Here is a 20320-nt window from a genome sequence, read left to right as displayed (position 1 = left end):
AAATCAAAAGTTTTAGGAATCCGAGAATAAGCTTATTTTCATGAGTTCTGCACGATTTCGGATTTTATGTATAAAATGAATTTCTTCACGCAAACTAAGTTAACACTGCTTTGTCCTTCATATGTACCCATTTCTACATATATTTCAAGCATAAACTTCCTCATATTACCCTGAATGAGAAAGAGCCACACTTGTGATTAAGCCATACCTCCCTTTTGAGGAGTTCTGCATGATTCAAGTGTAGTATCTGTTCTTATCAGTTTAATGTCTGATGTGTCCTCTATGCGAGGACTACATATTAAATGGATTTGTATCAATAGGAGTTGAAAAAGGAGCTTGCTCCGTTCACTCCAAGCATCGACCCGGTACTGTAGTGCCCCTGGGAACGGTGCGCTCTCCTCTGCTCTTGTGAAAAAGCAAACAGCGGTGCAGGATGGAAGTTTCAGGGAGCCCAAGATGAAACTTTCTTTTAGTCTGCTGAGAAAAGAGAGTGAATGCGAAGTAGACTTTAACACGGCTCTGGGAGCGAGCCGAGTGCGGGCTAACCAGGCGAATTGCTTGAACGAAACGCGACACCGAATGAGCGGTCAGAACAAAGCCTCAATACGGTGTTCCTGTGGTGTTTTTATAAAATGCGGTGAAAAAAAAGGTGTGAATGCCCCATAGAAAACTAAAAGGTGGAGCGGAAGTGTTCGGCTGCAAGAAGGTGTGAATGTCCGACTATATTTGGTGAAAAGCAGGTGAAGCAAGGTCTGAATGCCCAACCTTACATCATCAAAAGCGAGATCAGAGGTTTTTGGCTGCAAGAAGGCCATAGTTTGCCAAAAGTGGGTAAGGTGCGAATGACCGACTAAATATCAACAAAAGTGGGGGCGGAGGTCTTCGGATGCAAGTGGGTGGGAATATCCCACCATAGAAGTATGGTGGAGAGGAAGCTGTGAATGGCCGACCATAGTTTGCAAAAAGCGGGTGAGAAAAGGTGCGAATGTCCAACCATACATGATCAAAACAGGGAGCGGAGGTGTTTGGCTGCGACAAGGTGTGAATGTCCACCCATAATTAATGAAAAGCGGGCAACAAGTAGGTTCGAATGCCCAACCATACATCATCAAAAGCAGGAGTGGATGTGTTCGGCTACAAGAAGGTTTGAATGTCCGAGCATAGTTTGTAAAAAGCTGGTAAGAAAAGGTTCGAATGCCTGAACATACATCATCAAAAGCAGGACTGGATGTGTTCGGCTACAAGAAGGTTTGAATGTCCGACCATAGTTGGTAAAAAGTGGGTATGAAAAGGTTCGAATGCCCAACTTCGGCTGAAAAAAACTGTGTTCGGCTGCAAAAAGGTGTGAATGTTTGACTAAAGTTTGTAAGACAAGGTTCGAATGCCTGACAATGTATGATCAAAAGCGGGAGCGGAGGTGTTCAGCTGCAAGAAGGTCTAAATGTCCATCATTAATTGCTAGAAAACATGAAAGAAAATTTTCGAAAATCAATCTGCACATGATCATAATTGGGAGAGGAGGTGTTCAGCTGCAAGAAGGTGTGAATGTCCTACCATAATTGCTGAAAAATGTGTTAGAAACGGTGCCAATGCCCAACCATACATCATCAAAAGAAGAAGTGGATGTGTTCTGCTACGAGAAGGTTTGAATGTCCGACCATAGTTTGTAAAAAGCGGGTAAGAAAAAGTTCGAATGCCCGAACATACACCATCAAAAGAGGGAGCGGAGGTGTTCCGCTGTAAGATGCTGCGAATGTCCGACCATAGTTGGTAAAAAGCGGGTAAGAAAAGGTTAAAAAACCGGACTGTACACAATCAATAGCGGGAGCGGAGTTGTTCGGCTACAAGAAGGTCTGAATGTCCATTAATAATTTCTAGAAAACATGAAAAAAAATTTTCGAATATCCAACCGCACATGATCATAAGTGGGAGAGGAGGTGTTCAGCTGCAAGAAGGTGTGAATGTCCACCCATAATTCCTCAAAAATGGGTAAAAAAAAAAGGTGCGAATGCCCAACCATACATCATCAAAAGCAGGACTGGATGTGTTCGGCTACAAGAAGGTGTGAATGTCCGACCATAGTTGGTAAAAAGTGGGTATGAAAAGGTGCGAATGCCCAAATTCGGCTGCAAAAAACTGTGTTCGGCTGCAAAAAGGTGTGAATGTTCGACTAAAGTTTGTAAAAAGCGGGTAAGACAAGGTGCGAATGCCTGACAATGTATGATCAAAAGCGGGAGCGGAGGTGTTCAGCTGCAAGAAGGTCTAATTGTCCATTATTAATTGCTAGAAAACTCGAAAGAAAATTTTCGAAAATCAATCCGCACATGATCATAAGTGGGAGAGGAGGTGTTCAGCTGCAAGAAGGTGTGAATATCCTACCATAATTGCTGAAAAATGTGTTAGAAACGGTAAGAATCCCGGACCATACCTCATCAAAAGCTAGAGAGGTGGTGTTCGGCTACAAGTAGGTGTGAATGTCTGACTAAAGTTCAAATATATTAACAAAAGCGGGAGGAGAGGTCTTCGGATGAGTGGTTGAGAATTTCCAACCATAATCTATAAAATGCGGTGAAAAAAAAGGTGTGATAGAAACCTAAAAGGTGGAGCGGAAGTGTTCGGCTGCAAGAAGGTGTGAATGTCCATCTATAGTTGGTGAAAAGCAGGAAAAGCAAGGTCTGAATGCCCAATCTTACATCATCAAAAGCGAGATCAGAGGTGTTTGGCGGCAAGAAAACGGGTAAGGTGTGAATGACCGACTAAATATCAACAAAAGTGGGGGCAGAGATCTTCGGATGCAAGTGGGTGTGAATATCCCACCATACAAGTATGGTGGAGAGGAAGCTGTGAATGGCCGACCATAGTTTGCAAAAAGCGGGTGAGAAAAGGTGCGAATGTCCAACCATACATGATCAAAACAGGGAGCGGAGGTTTTTGGCTGCGACAAGGTGTGAATGTCCACCCATAATTAATGAAAAGCGGGCAACAAGTAGGTTCGAATGCCCAACCATACATCAACAAAAGCAGGAGTGGATGTGTTTGGCTACAAGAAGGTTTGAATGTCCGAGCATAGTTTGTAAAAAGCGGGTAAGAAAAAGTTCGAATGCTCGAACATACACCATCAAAATTGGGAGCGGAGGTGTTCCGCTGTAAGACGGTGTGAATGTCCGACCATAATTGGTAAAAAGCGGGTAAGAAAAGGTTAAAATACCCGACTGTACACAATCAATAGCGGGAGCGGAGTTGTTCGGCTACAAGAAGGTGTGAAAGTCCGACCATGGTTTGAAAAACGCGGGTAAGACAAGGTGCGAATGCCCGACAATGTATGATCAAAAGAGGGAGCGGAGGTGTTCGGCTGCAAGGTCTGAATTTCCAACCAATAATTACTGAAAAATGGGTAAGAAAAGGTGCGAATGTCCAACCATACATGATCAAAACAGGGAGCGGAGGTTTTTGGCTGCGACAAGGTGTGAATGTCCACCCATAATTAATGAAAAGCGGGCAACAAGTAGGTTCGAATGCCCAACCATACATCATAAAAAGCAGAAGTGGATGTGTTCGGCCACAAGAAGGTTTGAATGTCCGACCATAGTTTGTAAAAGCGGATAAGAAAAGGTTCGAATGCCCGAACATACACAATCAAAAGAGGGAGCGGAGGGGTTTCGCTGCAAGAAGGTGTGAATGTCCGAGCATAGTTTGTAAAAAGTGGGTAAGAAAAGGTTCGAATGCCAAAATATACACCATCAAAAACTGAAGCCGAGGTGTTCGGCTGCAAGTAGGTGTGAATGTCAGATCATAATTTGCAAAAAGCTGATGAGAAAGGTGTGAATGACCGACAATAATTACTGAAAAATGTGTTAGAAAAGTTAAGAATGCCGGACTATTCATCATCAAAAGCAGAGAAGAGGTGTTCGGATGCAAGAAGCTGTGAATGTCCAGCCATAATTACTCAAAAACGGTTAAGAAAAGGTAGTATTGCCAGACCATAAATGATCAAAACAGGGAGCGGAGGTGTTCCGCTGTAAGAAGGTGTGAATGTCCGACCATAATTGGTAAAAAGCGGGTAAGAAAAGGTTAAAATACCCGACTGTACACAATCAATAGCGGGAGCGGAGTTGTTTGGCTACTAAAAGGTGTGAATGTCCGACCGTAGTTGCTAAAAAGTGGGTAAGAAAAGGTTAAAATACCCGACTGTACACAATCAATAGCGGGAGCGAATGTGTTCGGCTACAAGAAGGTGTGAAAGTCCGACCATGTTTTGTAAATAGCGGGTAAGAAAAGGTGCGAATGCCCGACAATGTATGATCAAAAGAGGGAGCGGAGGTTTTCGGCTAAAAGAAGGTCTGAATGTCCAACCATAATTTGTAAAAACCGGGGAAGAAAAGGCTCGAAAGCCCGACTATACACCATCAAAAGCGGGAGCAGAGGGGTTCAGCTGCAAGAAGGTCTGAATGTCCATCAATAATTGCTAGAAAACATGAAAGAAAATTTTCGAATATCAAACCGCACATGATCATAAGTGGGAGCGGAGGTGTTTAGCTGCAAGAAGGTGTGAATGTCCACCCATAATTCCTCAAAAATGGGTAAAAAAAAAGGTGCGAATGCCCAACCATACATCATCAAAAGCAGGACTGGATGTGTTCGGCTACAAGGTTTGAATGTCCGAGCATAGTTTGTTAAAAGCGGGTAAGAAAAGGTTCGAATGCCCGAACATACACCATCAAAAGAGGGAGCGGAGGTGTTCCGCCATAAGAAGGTGTGAATGTCCGACCGTAGTTGGTAAAAAGCGGGTAAGAAAAGGTTAAAATGGCCGTCTGTACACAATCAATAGCGGGAAGGGATGTGTTCGGCTACAAGAAGGTGTGAAAGTCCGACCATAATTCCTGAAAAATGGGTAAAAAAAAGGTGCGAATGCCCAACCATACATCATCAAAAGCAGGTGTGAATGTCAGATCATAATTTGCAAAAACCTGATGAGAAATGGTGAGAATGCCCGACTATACACCATCAAATGCGGGAGCGGAGGTGTTCGGCTGTGAGTAGGTGTGAATGTCCGACCATACTTGCTGAAAAATATGACAAAGCAGTTTTCACTTGGTTTGAGTGAAGGAATTCATTTTATATAGAAATCCGAAATTGTGTAGAACTCGTGGAAATAAGTTTATTCTCGGATTCCTAAAGGTTTAGTGTTGTTCTTTGGTATACTGCAAAGTAATACTTTTTATTTTGTTGAAACCGATTCAGACATGGATAAATATCAAGGAAAAAGCAGTTTTAACTTGGTTTGAGTGAAGGAATTCATTTTATATCAAAATCCGAAATTGTGTAGAACTCGTGGAAATAAGTTTATTCTCGGATTCCTAAAGGTTTAGTGTTGTTCTTTGGTATACTGCAAAGTAATACTTTCTATTTTGTTGAAACCGATTAAGTTAAAACTGCTTTGTCCTTCATATTTATCCATGTCATAATAGCTTTAAACAAAAAAGAACGTTGTACTTTGCAGGATAGGAAAGAACAACACTAAACCTTTAGGAATCCGAGAATAATCTTCTTTTCACGAGTTCTACACAATTTCGGATTTTGATATAAAATGAATGCCTTCACTCAAACCAAGTTAAAACTGCTTTGTCCTTCATATTTATTCATGTCTAAATAGCTTTAAACAAAAAAGAACGTTGTACTTTGCAAGATAGGAAAGAACAACTCTAAACCTTTTCAGGAATCCGAGAATAAGCGTCGATTGACTCGTTCTACACAATTTCGGATTTTGATATAAAATGAATTCGTTCACTCAAACCAAGTTAAAACTGCTTTTGTCCTTCATATTTATCCATGTCTGAATAGGTTTCAACAAAAAAGAAAGTATTACTTTGCAGTATACCAAAGAACAACACTAAACCTTTAGGAATCCGAAAATAAGCTTCTTATCACCAGTTCTACACAATTTCGGATTTTGATATAAAATGAATTCCTTCACTCAAACCAAGTTAAAACTGCTTTGTCCTTAATATTTATCCATGTCTGAATAGGTTTCAACAAAAAAGAAAGTATTACTTTGCAGTATACCAAAGAACAACACTAAACCTTTAGGAATCCGAGAATAAGCTTCTTTTCACCAGTTCTACACAATTTTGGATTTTGATATAAAATGAATTCCTTCACTCAAACCAAGTTAAAACTGCTTTGTCCTTCATATTTATCCATGTCTGAATGGGTTTCAACAAAATAGAAAGTATTACTTTGCAGTATACCAAAGAACAACACTAAACCTTTAGGAATCCGAGAATAAGCCTCTTTTCACCAGTTCTACACAATTTTGGATTTTGATATAAAATGAATTCCTTCACTCAAACCAAGTTAAAACTGCTTTGTCCTTCATATTTATCCATGTCTGAATCGGTTTCAACAAAATAGAAAGTATTACTTTGCAGTGTACCAAAGAACAACACTAAACCTTTAGGAATCCGAGAATAAACTTATTTCCACGAGTTCTACACAAATTCGGATTTTGATATAAAATGAATTCCTTCACTCAAACCAAGTGAAAACTGGTTTGTCATATTTTTCAGCAAGTATGGTCGGACATTCACACCTACTCACAGCCGAACACCTCCGCTCCCGCATTTGATGGTGTATAGTCGGGCATTCTCACCATTTCTCATCAGGTTTTTGCAAATTATGATCTGACATTCACACATGCTTTTGATGTTGTATGGTTGGGCATTCGCACCTTTTTTTACCCATTTTTCAGGAATTATGGGTGGACAAGATCTTGCAGCTGAACACCTCCTCTCCCGCATATGATCATGTGCGGTTTGATATTCGAAAATTTTCTTTCATGTTTTCTAGCAATTATTGATGGACATTGAGACCTTCTTGCAGCTGAACACCTCTGCTCCCGCTTTTGATGGTGTATAGTCGGGCTTTCGAGCCTTTTCTTCCCCGGTTTTTACAAATTATGGTTGGACATTCAGACCTTCTTGCAGCCGAAAACCTCCGCTCCCTCTTTTGATCATACATTGTCGGGCATTCGCACCTTTTCTTAACCACTTTTTACAAAACATGGTTGGACTTTCACACTTTCTTGTAGCCGAACACATCCCTTCCCGCTATTGATTGTGTACAGTCGGGTATTTTAACCTTTTCTTACCCGCTTTTTACCAATTATGGTGGGACATTCACACCTTCTTACAGCGGAACACCTCCGCTCCCTGTTTTGATCATTTATGGTCTGGCAATACTACCTTTTCTTACCCGTTTTTGAGTTATTATGGCTGGACATTCACAGCTTCTTGCAGCCGAACACCTCTTCTCCCGCTTTTGATGATGAATGGTCCGGCATTCTTACCTTTTCTAACACATTTTTCAGCAATTATTGTTGGTCATTCACACCTTTCTCATCAGCTTTTTACAAATTATGATCTGACATTCACACCTACTTGCAGCCGAACACCTCGGCTTCCACTTTTGATGGTGTATATTTTGGCATTCGAACCTTTTCTTACCCGCTTTTTACAAACCATGGTCGGACTTTCATACCTTCTTTTAGCCGAACAACTCCGCTCCCGCTATTGATTGTGTAGAGTTGGGTATTTTAGCCTTTTCTTACCCGCTTTTTACCAACTATGGTCGGACATACACACCTTCTTACAGCGGAACACCTCCGCTCCCTCTTTTGATGGTGTATGTTCTGGCATTCGAACCTTTTCTTACCCACTTTTTACAAACTATGCTCGGACATTCACACCTTCTTGCAGTGAAACACCTCCGCTCCCTCTTTTGATTGTGTATGTTCGGGCATTCGAACCTTTTCTTACCCGCCTTTTACAAACTATGGTCGGACATTCAAACCTTCTTGTGGCCGAACACATCCACTTCTGCTTGTGATGATGTATAGTTGGGCATTCACAACTTTTCTTACCCATTTTTCAGTAATTATTGGTGGACATTCAGACCTTCTTGCAGCTGAACACCTCCGCTCCCGCTTTTGATGGTGTATAGTCGGGCTTTCGAGCCTTTTCTTCAACGGTGTTTACAAATTATGGTTGGAAATTCAGACCTTGCAGCCGAAACACTCCGCTCCCTCTTTTGATCATACATTGTCGGGCATTCGCACCTTGTCTTACCCGCTTTTTACAAACCATGGTCGGACTTTCACACCTTCTTGTAGCCGAACAACTCCGCTCCCGCTATTGATTGTGTACAGTCCGGTTTTTTAACCTTTTCTTACCCGCTTTTTACCAACTATGGTCGGACATTCGCAGCATCTTACAGAGGAACACCTCCGCTCCCTCTTTTGATGGTGTATGTTCGGGCATTCGAACTTTTTCTTACCCACTTTTTACAAACTATGGTCGGACATTCAAACCTTCTTGTAGCAGAACACATCCACTTCTTCTTTTGATGATGTATGGTTGGGCATTCGCACCTTTTCTTACCCATTTTTCAGGAATTATGGGTGGATATTCACACCTACTTGCAGTCGAACAGCTCTGTTCCCACTTTTGATTATGTTTGGTTGGATATTCGAACCTTTTCTTAACTGCTTTTTACAAACTTTGGTCGGACGTTCACACCTTCTTGCAGCCGAACACCTCCGCTTCCGCTTTTGATGGTATATATTCGGGCATTCGAACCTTTTCTTACCCACTTTTTACCAACTATGGTCGGACATTCACACCGTCTTTCAAGTGTAACACCTCCGCTCCCTCTTTTGATGGTGTATGTTCGGGCATTCGCACCTTTTCTTACCCGCTTTTTACAAACTATGGTCGTACATTCAAACCTTGTAGCCGAAAACCTCCACTCCCTCTTTTGATCATACTTTGTCGGGCATTCGCACCTTTTCTTACCCGCTTTTTACAAACTATGCTCGGACATTCAAACCTTCTTGTAGCCAAACACATCCACTCCTGCTTTTGTTGATGTATGGTTGGGCATTCGAACCTACTTGTTGCCCGCTTTTCATTAATTATGGGTGGACATTCACACCTTGTCACAGCCAAACACCTCCGCTCCCTGTTTTGATCATGTATGGTTGGACATTCGCACCTTTTCTCACCCGCTTTTTGCAAACTATGGTCGGCCATTCACAGCTTCCTCTCCACCATACTTGTATGGTGGGATATTCACACCCACTTGCATCCGAAGATCTCCGCCCCCACTTTTGTTGATATTTAGTCGGTCATTCACACCTTACCCGTTTTCTTGCCGCCAAACACCTCTGATCTCGCTTTTGATGATGTAAGATTGGGCATTCAGACCTTGCTTTTCCTGCTTTTCACCAACTATAGATGGACATTCACACCTTCTTGCAGCCGAACACTTCCGCTCCACCTTTTAGGTTTCTATCACACCTTTTTTTTCACCGCATTTTATAGATTATGGTTGGAAATTCTGAACCACTCATCCGAAGACCTCTCCTCCCGCTTTTGTTAATATATTTGAACTTTAGTCAGACATTCACACCTACTTGTAGCCGAACACCACCTCTCTAGCTTTTGATGAGGTATGGTCCGGGATTCTTACCGTTTCTAACACATTTTTCAGCAATTATGGTAGGATATTCACACCTTCTTGCAGCTGAACACCTCCTCTCCCACTTATGATCATGTGCGGATTGATTTTCGAAAATTTTCTTTCATGTTTTCTAGCAATTAATTATGGACATTTAGACCTTCTTGCAGCTGAACACCTCCGCTCCCACTTTTGATCATACATTGTCAGGCATTCGCACCTTGTCTTACCCGCTTTTTACAAACTTTAGTCGAACATTCACACCTTTTTGCAGCCGAACACAGTTTTTTGCAGCCGAATTTGGGCATTCGCACCTTTTCATACCCACTTTTTACCAACTATGGTCGGACATTCACACCGTCTTACAGCGGAACACCTCCGCTCCCTCTTTTGATGGTGTATGTTCGGGCATTCGAACCTTTTCTTACCCGCTTTTTACAAACTATGCTCGGACATTCAAACCTTCTTGTAGCCGAACACATCCACTCCTGCTTTTGATGATGTATGGTATGGCATTCGAACCTACTTGTTGCCCGCTTTTCATTAATTATGGGTGGACATTCACACCTTGTCGCAGCCAAACACCCTGTTTCGATCATGTATGGTTGGACATTCGCACCTTTTCTCACCCGCTTTTTGCAAACTATGGTCGGCCATTCACAGCTTCCTCTCCACCATACTTGTATGGTGGGATATTCACACCCACTTGCATCCGAAGACCTCCGCCCCCACTTTTGTTGATATTTAGTCGGTCATTCGCACCTTACCCGCTTTTGGCAAACTATGGCCTTCTTGCAGCCAAAAACCTCTGATCTCGCTTTTGATGATGTAAGGTTGGGCATTCAGACCTTGCTTCACCTGCTTTTCACCAAATATAGTCGGACATTCACACCTTCTTGCAGCCGAACACTTCCGCTCCACCTTTTAGTTTTCTATGGGGCATTCACACCTTTATTTTCACCGCATTTTATAAAAACACCACAGGAACACCGTATTGAGGCTTTGTTCTGACCGCTCATTCGGTGTCGCGTTTCTTTCAAGCATTTCTCCTGGTTAGCCCGCACTCGGCTCGCTCCCAGAGCCGTGTTAAAGTCTACTTTGCATTCACTCTCTTTTCTCAGCAGACTAAAAGAAACTTCCATCCTGCACCGCTGTTAGCTTTTTCACAAGAGCAGAGGAGAGCGCACCGTTCCCAGCGGCACTGCAGCACCGGGTCGATGCTTGGAGTGAACGGAGCAAGCTCCTTTTTCAACTCCTATTGATAAAAATCCATTTAATATGTAGTCCTTGCATAGACATATCACATATTAAACTGATAAGTACAGATGGATTATGTGCAATTAGTAAAGAGAGTAGAGGACGATCTCTCTCGTTGGAAGTCCTTACCTATATCACTTATGGGGAGAGTTACAACCATTAAAATGATGATACTACCAAAAGTTAACTATTTGTTCTCAATGATCCCCATAAAACCATCTGCTACTTGGTTTAAGTCACTAGATTCATGCATCTCCAAATTTCTGTGGAAAAACAAACCACCACGTATTAGTTTAAAAACCCTACAGAAGACCAAGGACAGTGGTGGATTAGATTTACCTCATTTTCAGCACTATTCCTTAGCCAATAGGTTACAATATATATCAAAATGGTTTAAACCTTGTTGTTGTCACAGTTCCCAGAGACGTTGTAATCGTTGAGGATTCTATATTCACCCCCTCATTAGAGGCACGTGTTGCAGATTGATGACACTGAATCTTCTTCTCTGTTCATTGCTGGCATCATTCCCAGCATCGTAAGTGTTCGTGGCATTGTTAGCCTCTTCTTCTGGATCTTGATATCGAGCATCCTTTTGTATTTCTGGTTTGTAAGTCCTCTCTCTTCGTTCACCGGAGTCTTCGTCTCTTTGTCCTTGAGTTTGGTGATTTTTTCTTCTTTTGATGCCTTGACACAGTGTGACAGGTGATACCACATGGGAGATCCTTTAACTTGGACTGCTGTCCCTGTGCTGCGAAATGGCTGTGCTGCTCAAATGGTCTCTCCTTCATCATATACACAGTTATTTATACATCACCTTCCACCATGAAGCGTTGTCCCTTTTTGTTTCTCTCTTTGTTCTTAAAATGCTGTTATAAATGTCTAAACCAATCCATTAAACTAGATCATTTTGGCAGTAAAGCGATCTACGATGTGCTTGGTCGCAAAGCTGCTCATCTGTGGTAAACAGCTCTTCAGAAAGGCATTCTTCAATTGATTTCACTCATTTTATGTAATAATTTTGTGATTTCCTACAAAACTACACTTCTTCTCCCATCTGTCTGAGTATTTAATATTGTCTGGGTCCCGTTAAAACATGTATTTTTCCCATCTAATTCCTTGTTTGCTTTAAAACAAGTATTCCCCATTTTCTATCCCTTCAGTAGCCAACCAGTTTGTATGGAGTACACTGGAGCAACTTGACTGATCAGTAAAACACTGCTTTTGTTGTCAACGCAAGGCTTCCCCCGTCGGTTGTTTCACTGAGACACTACTGAGTAACTACAACTCAACACAGTTTATACACATAACATTCATATACATACTAACAAACAAACAAACAATAATTTATTGCAATTTTCTCATCTCTGTTTGAACGTACACCCAGGTAAATATTCCTGTAGTCTTCTCATACCGACTATGGACCCATTCATTGTTTAACTTCACTGTTTTGCAAATCCTAATTGAATATTACACATTGACATTGAACTTTACTGGATAAGCAGGTCTTCATTGCATTCAGCAGCCTATATGTGAGCATTTATGTGTAAGCTGTTCTTCTTTGCATTTATCAGCAGCAAGCAATTCTTCACTGCACATGCATATGTAAATAGTAAAACAATTCCAATGTGTTAGCGAAACCTTCTATATCACAGTGGTTTCTAAGGTCTATTTTAAGTTCTTTGCCATCAGTGAGATGACATTGTTTACAAAGTGTGTCAAATTATCACTGAAGATCTTTTCAGGAATTTCAAATCTAGAAATGAGTTATTTTACGCGTGATTTTGCTACTGAGAGTGCATCTGCTTGTGCACATGGAAATATTTCAGACCATTTGGTAAAAACCTCTGTTGTCACTGAGCAGAATCGTTTCCCTTAACATTAATTTAGTTCAATGAAATCTACAAAATAATGAAATAATGAAATCCAAACAAATATGTTGAAAAAGATACACTGGCTTAGGGAATTATCTTCGTTTTGGTCTTAGATTGCCCTGTGGAATGTATTTTGCACATATTTGACCTGCTAGACAAAACTTTATTCATTTATTTATTCTAAAAAAAATGTTTTTAATAATTAGTAAAACCATATGCTGTAAAAACCTGGTTCATTATTGCTTCCATCCCTCCTGTTGAGACATGACATGGTCCGTGGCTCAATACTGCAGCATATTTAAACAAATTCTTTGGCAGTATGGTTTTCCTTCCTGTCATTCATACGAGTCTATTGTAGATGGCAATTGAATAACATCTAATAATGCTAAAATATTTGTAGTTTATACATTTAGCTGTGGATGTCAACATACCTGTTTTTCCAATGCTGTGTTAACACATGTACAGTTGAGAAGGCATACTGACTGTCAGTGTAAACGTTAACAACCTTTTTGTTATTTAATTTACAAGCTTCAGTTAAAGCTACCAATTCGACTGCTTGAACAGAGTAATTTTTTGGTAGTGGTTGTTTTAAGAAAACTTCAGTTTCTGTTACTACTGCAAATCCTGTAGCATTTGTGCCATCAGGGTTTTTTTCCTTGATCTGTTGAATAAATATAGTTATTTCTGCATTTTCATAATGTATATCAGTTAAGTCTGGCCTGGGTAAAACACTGATGGTTATTTCTGACATGCAATCATGAGGCTTTCCATCTGTGGGGTAGGTAGCAGTGTGGATGGATTAAGTGTAGCACATCTCTCGACAACAAGGTGTGGCTGTGAAAGAAGAACTGTTATGTAGGAGAGATGTCTGGTAAAGATATTTTGTTAAGTAACCATATCACAGCCACTGCATGAGGTACCTTAAGTGTTAATGGGTGAAATAACACCATTGTTGTTGATGCCTGCACTGCCAATGGCTTCTGGCCATTGATTCAAAAGTACGATCTCGTCCCTTTTTCCCCTTTCAGTGGACACTGGCCCCTAATTACCGCAATTCAGCAGGGGGTCTTTCATTAGGAGTACTGGACTCCCCCGTGCACGGTTTCAGCTCCGACCCTGGACAGCGGAAAAAACGTTGAGATCTGGTTTGAGGACCCAATTGTTGAGAAAAGTCTCTCAATGAGACTCAGAGTTGCTGGAGTCAGTTAATGCAAAGGTTTAATCTTGCAGCAAGTTCAAGAATGTGTGTGTGTATGGGTGTATGTGTGCGAACGTGTGTGAGTTTGTGTGTGTGAGAGTTTAAAGAACCTGTAATCCACAGGCAGGCCTTAACTAGTATGGCACGGGTCCAGCCTGTCTCATCTTTTTTGGAAGGTCCAGCGCTCGGCCGTAACCCTTCTGTCTGTTTGGACTCTCACATACATTCGGTTAATCATAGAAAAACGAGAACAAAACTTTTTAGCCCCTTAAATTCATAAAACAGACATGGTGCAGTTATTTCCATTCTAGAAAATAAGAGTAATCACCACCATTCCTATAAATTCTGGATATTCTAACAATCTGAATCTTTTTTAAATGTTCGATGAAGCCCTTTGCTGTTCTGTTTAGAGACTCAGCTGATCATAAACCAAGTTTTGCTCTTGAACCAAGCTTCTAAACTCTTCACCTTTTTCATTTCTCAGTTAGTATTCACTTTAAAACTGATTAAAAGAAAAATTAAATGAATGCCTATCAACAAATGTGGGATCTAAACTCTAGTGCTTCCTCTAAAATAATTTCCTTTCTCAATTCAGAAATGTGTGTGTGTAAGTCACAACACCCGTGACACCAAAACGGCTTTCTTTTCTCTCTTTTCTCTACACTCTGCACTGTGAGCACACACAACAAATCAGAAAGGCTTTTTTCTCTCTTTTCTACATTATGGACTGTGGGGACACAAAACCGCTCTCTCTTTTTTTTTTTTTGATTGTGTGCCAGGGCGTTGTCTCACGTATTAGATTATGCTTAAGATACGAATGAGTTTATCAGTCACATCAGAATCCATACATACTGATCCTCCCGTAATAAAATGGTCGGATCTTATCAAACACACTTTGTTTCTTGTGACAAGTCAGCGAAACAGCGTATACACGTCAAGACACTGAATCAAGTTTGCCACAAGAACTCATAAGTTTGGCAGTATTGCTCTGCCGTCAGCAATCATACACCCATTTTATTTTCATGAGACATGTGCAGGCACCTGTTCATCTACTGTTCTATCACTATGAATTAGTTTATCTATTATCAATAAGGATACTTCTACAACTACTATCAAAGTATGTCCGGACTTCTTATGTTGTCAGTTGCTATATATGAATAAGTGGGTTGCTACTGAAAAGCATTAAGCATGTCACACAGCCCAAACATGTAACATTCAACAGGACACTTACGCAACACATTCAAATCAAACAGTCAGACAACATACAAGAACCTATACCCCAGCCGGCATTGCTCCCTGCCTATTTTCCTACAACTCACTATGTGTGCGCACACCTTTATTCACAAACTCTTCAACTTATACTCTTTTACCGAAGCTGCTACAGCTCGATTGGACAAATACCCTTAGATCCTATTTCGGTGAATTTGACATCTGCCTTGCATGTAACAGATTAGCGGTTTAGCAGTTTTAATTTAGTTTGAGTGAAGGAATTCATTTTATAGCAAAATCCGAAATCGTGAAGAACTCATGGAAGTAAGCTTATTCTCGGATTCCTGAATCTTTAGATTTGCTCTTTGTTTTACTGCAAAGTACAACGTTGAGCAGCATTTAGTCGGTGCGAATGACCGACTAAATATCAACAAAAGTGGGGGCGGAGGTGTTTGGCTGCGACAAGGTGTGAATGTCCACCCATAATTAATGAAAAGCGGGCAACAAGTAGGTTCGAATGCCCAACCATACATCATCAAAAGAAGAAGTGGATGTGTTCGGCTACAAGAAGGTTTGAATGTCCGAGCATAGTTTGTAAAAAGCGGGTAAGAAAAGGTTCGAATGCCTGAACATACATCATCAAAAGCAGGACTGGATGTGTTCGGCTACAAGAAGGTTTGAATGTCCGACCATAGTTGGTAAAAAGTGGGTATGAAAAGGTTCGAATGCCCAAAATCGGCTGAAAAAAACTGTGTTCGGCTGCAAAAAGGTGTGAATGTTTGACTAAAGTTTGTAAGACAAGGTTCGAATGCCTGACAATGTATGGTCAAAAGCGGGAGCGGAGGTATTCAGCTGCAAGAAGGTCTAAATGTCCATCATTAATTGCTAGAAAACATGAAAGAAAATTTTCGAAAATCAATCTGCATATGATCATAAGTGGGAGAGGAGGTGTTCAGCTGCAAGAAGGTGTGAATGTCCTACCATAATTGCTGAAAAATGTGTTAGAAACGGTAGGAATGCCGGACCATACATCATCAAAAGCTAGAGAGGTGGTGTTCGGCTGCAAGTAGGTGTGAATGTCTGACTAAAGTTCAAATATATTAACAAAAGCGGGAGGAGAGGTCTTCGGATGAGTGGTTGAGAATTTCCAACCATAATCTATAAAATGCGGTGAAAAAAAAGGTGTGATAGAAACCTAAAAGGTGGAGCGGAAGTGTTCGGCTGCAAGAAGGTGTGAATGTCCGTCTATAGTTGGTGAAAAGCAGGAAAAGCAAGGTCTGAATGCCCAATCTTACATCATCAAAAGCGAGATCAGAGGTGTTTGGCTGCAAGAAAACGGGTAAGGTGTGAATGACCGACTAAATATCAACAAAAGTGGGGGCGGAGGTCTTCGGATGCAAGTGGGTGTGAATATCCCACCATACAAGTATGGTGGAGAGGAAGCTGTGAATGTCCGACCATGGTTTGTAAAACGCGGGTAAGACAAGGTGCGAATGTCCGACAATGTATGATCAAAAGAGGGAGCGGAGGTGTTCGGCTGCAAGGTCTGAATTTCCAACCATAATTTGTAAACACCGTTGAAGAAAAGCCTCGAAAGCCCGACTATACACCATCAAAAGCGGGAGCAGAGGTGTTCAGCTGCAAGAAGGTCTGAATGTCCACCAATAATTACTGAAAAATGGGTAAGAAAAGGTGTGAATGCCCAACTATACATCATCAAAAGCAGAAGTGGATGTGTTCGGCCACAAGAAGGTTTGAATGTCCGACCATAGTTTGTAAAAGGCGGGTAAGAAAAGGTTTGAATGCCCGAACATACACAATCAAAAGAGGGAGCGGAGGTGTTTCGCTGCAAGAAGGTGTGAATGTCCGAGCATAGTTTGTAAAAAGTGGGTAAGAAAAGGTTCGAATGCCCGAACATACACCATCAAAAGAGGGAGCGGAGGTGTTCCGCTGTAAGAAGGTGTGAATGTCCAACCATAGTTGGTAAAAAGCGGGTAAGAAAAGGTTAAAATACCCGACTCTACACAATCAATAGCGGGAGCGGAGTTGTTCGGCTAAAAGAAGGTGTGAAAGTCCGACCATGGTTTGTAAAAAGCGGGTAAGAAAAGGTTCGAATGCAAAAATATACACCATCAAAAGCGGAAGCCGAGGTGTTCGGCTGCAAGTAGGTCTGAATGTCCACCCATAATTAATGAAAAGCGGGCAACAAGTAGGTTCGAATGCCCAACCATACATCAACAAAAGCAGGAGTGGATGTGTTTGGCTACAAGAAGGTTTGAATGTCCGAGCATTGTTTGTAGAAAGCGGGTAAGAAAAGGTGCGAATGCCCGACAATGTATGATCAAAAGAGGGAGTGGAGGTTTTCGGCTACAAGAAGGTTTGAATGTCCAACCATAATTTGTAAAAAGCGGGTAAGAAAAGGTGCGAATGCCCGAAAATACACCATCAAAAGAGGGAGCGGAGGTGTTCCGCTGTAAGATGGTGCGAATGTCCGACCATAGTTGGTAAAAAGCGGGTAAGAAAAGGTTCGAATGCCTGAATATATACCATCAAAAGCGGAAACGGAGGTGTTCGGCTGCAAGAAGGTGTGAACGTCCGACAAAAGTTTGTAAAAAGCAGTTAAGAAAAGGTTAGAATATCCAACCAAACATAATCAAAAGTGGGAGCAGAGCTGTTCGACTGCAAATAGGTGTGAATGTCCACCCATAATTCCTGAAAAATGGGTAAGAAAAGGTGCGAATGCCCAACCATACATCATCAAAAGAAGAAGTGGATGTGTTCTGCTACAAGAAGGTTTGAATGTCCGACCATAGTTTGTAAAAAGTGGGTAAGAAAAAGTTCGAATGCCCGAACATACACCATCAAAAGAGGGAGCGGAGGTGTTCCGCTGTAAGACGGTGTGAAAGTCCGACCATAATTGGTAAAAAGCGGGTAAGAAAAGGTTAAAATACCCGACTGTACACAATCAATAGCAGGAGCGGAGTTGTTCGGCTACAAGAAGGTGTGAAAGTCCGACCATGGTTTGTGAAACGCGGGTAAGACAAGGTGCGAATGCCCGACAATGTATGATCAAAAGAGGGAGCGGAGGTGTTCGGCTGCAAGGTCTGAATTTCCAACCATAATTTGTAAACACCGTTGAAGAAAAGCCTCGAAAGCCCGACTATACACCATCAAAAGCGGGAGCAGAGGGGTTCAGCTGCAAGAAGGTCTGAATGTCCACCAATAATTACTGAAAAATGGGTAAGAAAAGGTGTGAATGCCCAACTATACATCATCAAAAGCAGAAGTGGATGTGTTCGGCCACAAGAAGGTTTGAATGTCCGACCATAGTTTGTAAAAAGCGGGTAAGAAAAGGTTCGAATGCCCGAACATACACAATCAAAAGAGGGAGCGGAGGGGTTTCGCTGCAAGAAGGTGTGAATGTCCGAGCATAGTTTGTAAAAAGTGGGTAAGAAAAGGTTCGAATGCCAAAATATACACCATCAAAAACGGAAGCCGAGGTGTTCGGCTGCAAGTAGGTGTGAATGTCAGATCATAATTTGCAAAAAGCTGATGAGAAAGGTGTGAATGACCGACAATAATTACTGAAAAATGTGTTAGAAAAGGTAAGAATGCCGGACTATTCATCATCAAAAGCAGAGAAGAGGTGTTCGGATGCAAGAAGCTGTGAATGTCCAGCCATAATTACTCAAAAACGGGTAAGAAAAGGTAGTATTGCCAGACCATAAATGATCAAAACAGCGAGCGGAGGTGTTCCGCTGTAAGAAGGTGTGAATGTCCGACCATAATTGGTAAAAAGCGGGTAAGAAAAGGTTAAAATACCCGACTGTACACAATCAATAGCGGGAGCGGAGTTGTTTGGCTACTAAAAGGTGTGAAAGTCCGACCATACATCCTCAAAAGCAGAACTGGATGTGTTCGGATACAAGAAGGTTTGAATGTCCGACCATAGTTTGTAAAAAGCGGGTAAGAAAAGGTTCGAATGCCCAAACATACACCATCAAAAGAGGGAGCGGAGGTGTTCCGCCATAAGAAGGTGTGAATGTCCGACCGTAGTTGGTAAAAAGTGGGTAAGAAAAGGTTAAAATACCCGACTGCACACAATCAATAGCGGGAGCGAATGTGTTCGGCTACAAGAAGGTGTGAAAGTCCGACCATGTATTGTAAAAAGCGGGTAAGAAAAGGTGCGAATGCCCGACAATGTATGATCAAAAGAGGGAGCGGAGGTTTTCGGCTAAAAGAAGGTCTGAATGTCCAACCATAATTTGTAAAAACCGGGGAAGAAAAGGCTTGAAAGCCCAACTATACACCATCAAAAGCGGGAGCAGAGGGGTTCAGCTGCAAGAAGGTCTGAATGTCCATCAATAATTGCTAGAAAACATGAAAGAAAATTTTCGAATATCAAACCGCACATGATCATAAGTGGGAGCGGAGGTGTTTAGCTGCAAGAAGGTGTGAATGTCCACCCATAATTCCTCAAAAATGGGTAAAAAAAAAGGTGCGAATGCCCAACCATACATCATCAAAAGCAGGTGTGAATGTCAGATCATAATTTGCAAAAACCTGATGAGAAATGGTGAGAATGCCCGACTATACACCATCAAATGCGGGAGCGGAGGTGTTCGGCTGTGAGTAGGTGTGAATGTCCGACCATACTTGCTGAAAAATATGACAAAGCAGTTTTCACTTGGTTTGAGTGAAGGAATTCATTTTATATAGAAATCCGAAATTGTGTAGAACTCGTGGAAATAAGTTTATTCTCGGATTCCTAAAGGTTTAGTGTTGTTCTTTGGTATACTGCAAAGTAATACTTTTTATTTTGTTGAAACCGATTCAGACATGGATAAATATCAAGGACAAAGCAGTTTTAACTTGGTTTGAGTGAAGGAATTCATTTTATATCAAAATCCGAAATTGTGTAGAACTCGTGGAAATAAGTTTATTCTCGGATTCCTAAAGGTTTAGTGTTGTTCTTTAGTATACTGCAAAGTAATACTTTCTATTTTGTTGAAACCGATTAAGTTAAAACTGCTTTGTCCTTCATATTTATCCATGTCATAATAGCTTTAAACAAAAAAGAACGTTGTACTTTGCAGGATAGGAAAGAACAACTCTAAACCTTTTCAGGAATCCGAGAATAAGCTTCTTATCACCAGTTCTACACAATTTCGGATTTTGATATAAAATGAATTCCTTCACTCAAACCAAGTTAAAACTGCTTTTGTCCTTCATATTTATCCATGTCTGAATAGGTTTCAACAAAAAAGAAAGT

General features: G+C 41.2%; 1 non-coding gene and 1 pseudogene across 1 annotated transcript; one reads left to right on the top strand and one right to left on the bottom strand.

Moving 5' to 3' along the window:
* The first annotated feature begins 208 nt into the window (after positions 1-208).
* LOC140288032 (U2 spliceosomal RNA) lies at positions 209-399 on the top strand. The gene has a single exon (XR_011911953.1). It is a non-coding gene; the product is annotated as a U2 spliceosomal RNA (small nuclear RNA).
* A 10290-nt stretch (positions 400-10689) lies between these two features.
* LOC140288034 (U2 spliceosomal RNA) lies at positions 10690-10866 on the bottom strand (annotated as a pseudogene).
* Between the last annotated feature and the right edge of the window lie 9454 nt (positions 10867-20320).

This window comes from Leuresthes tenuis, unplaced genomic scaffold (assembly GCF_036924035.1).
Source record: "Leuresthes tenuis unplaced genomic scaffold, fLeuTen1.0.hap1 SCAF_204, whole genome shotgun sequence".
NCBI classification, from domain to species: domain Eukaryota; kingdom Metazoa; phylum Chordata; class Actinopteri; order Atheriniformes; family Atherinopsidae; genus Leuresthes; species Leuresthes tenuis.
Note: the sequence above shows the minus strand (reverse complement) of the source record. Positions and strands in the feature narration are given on the sequence as shown.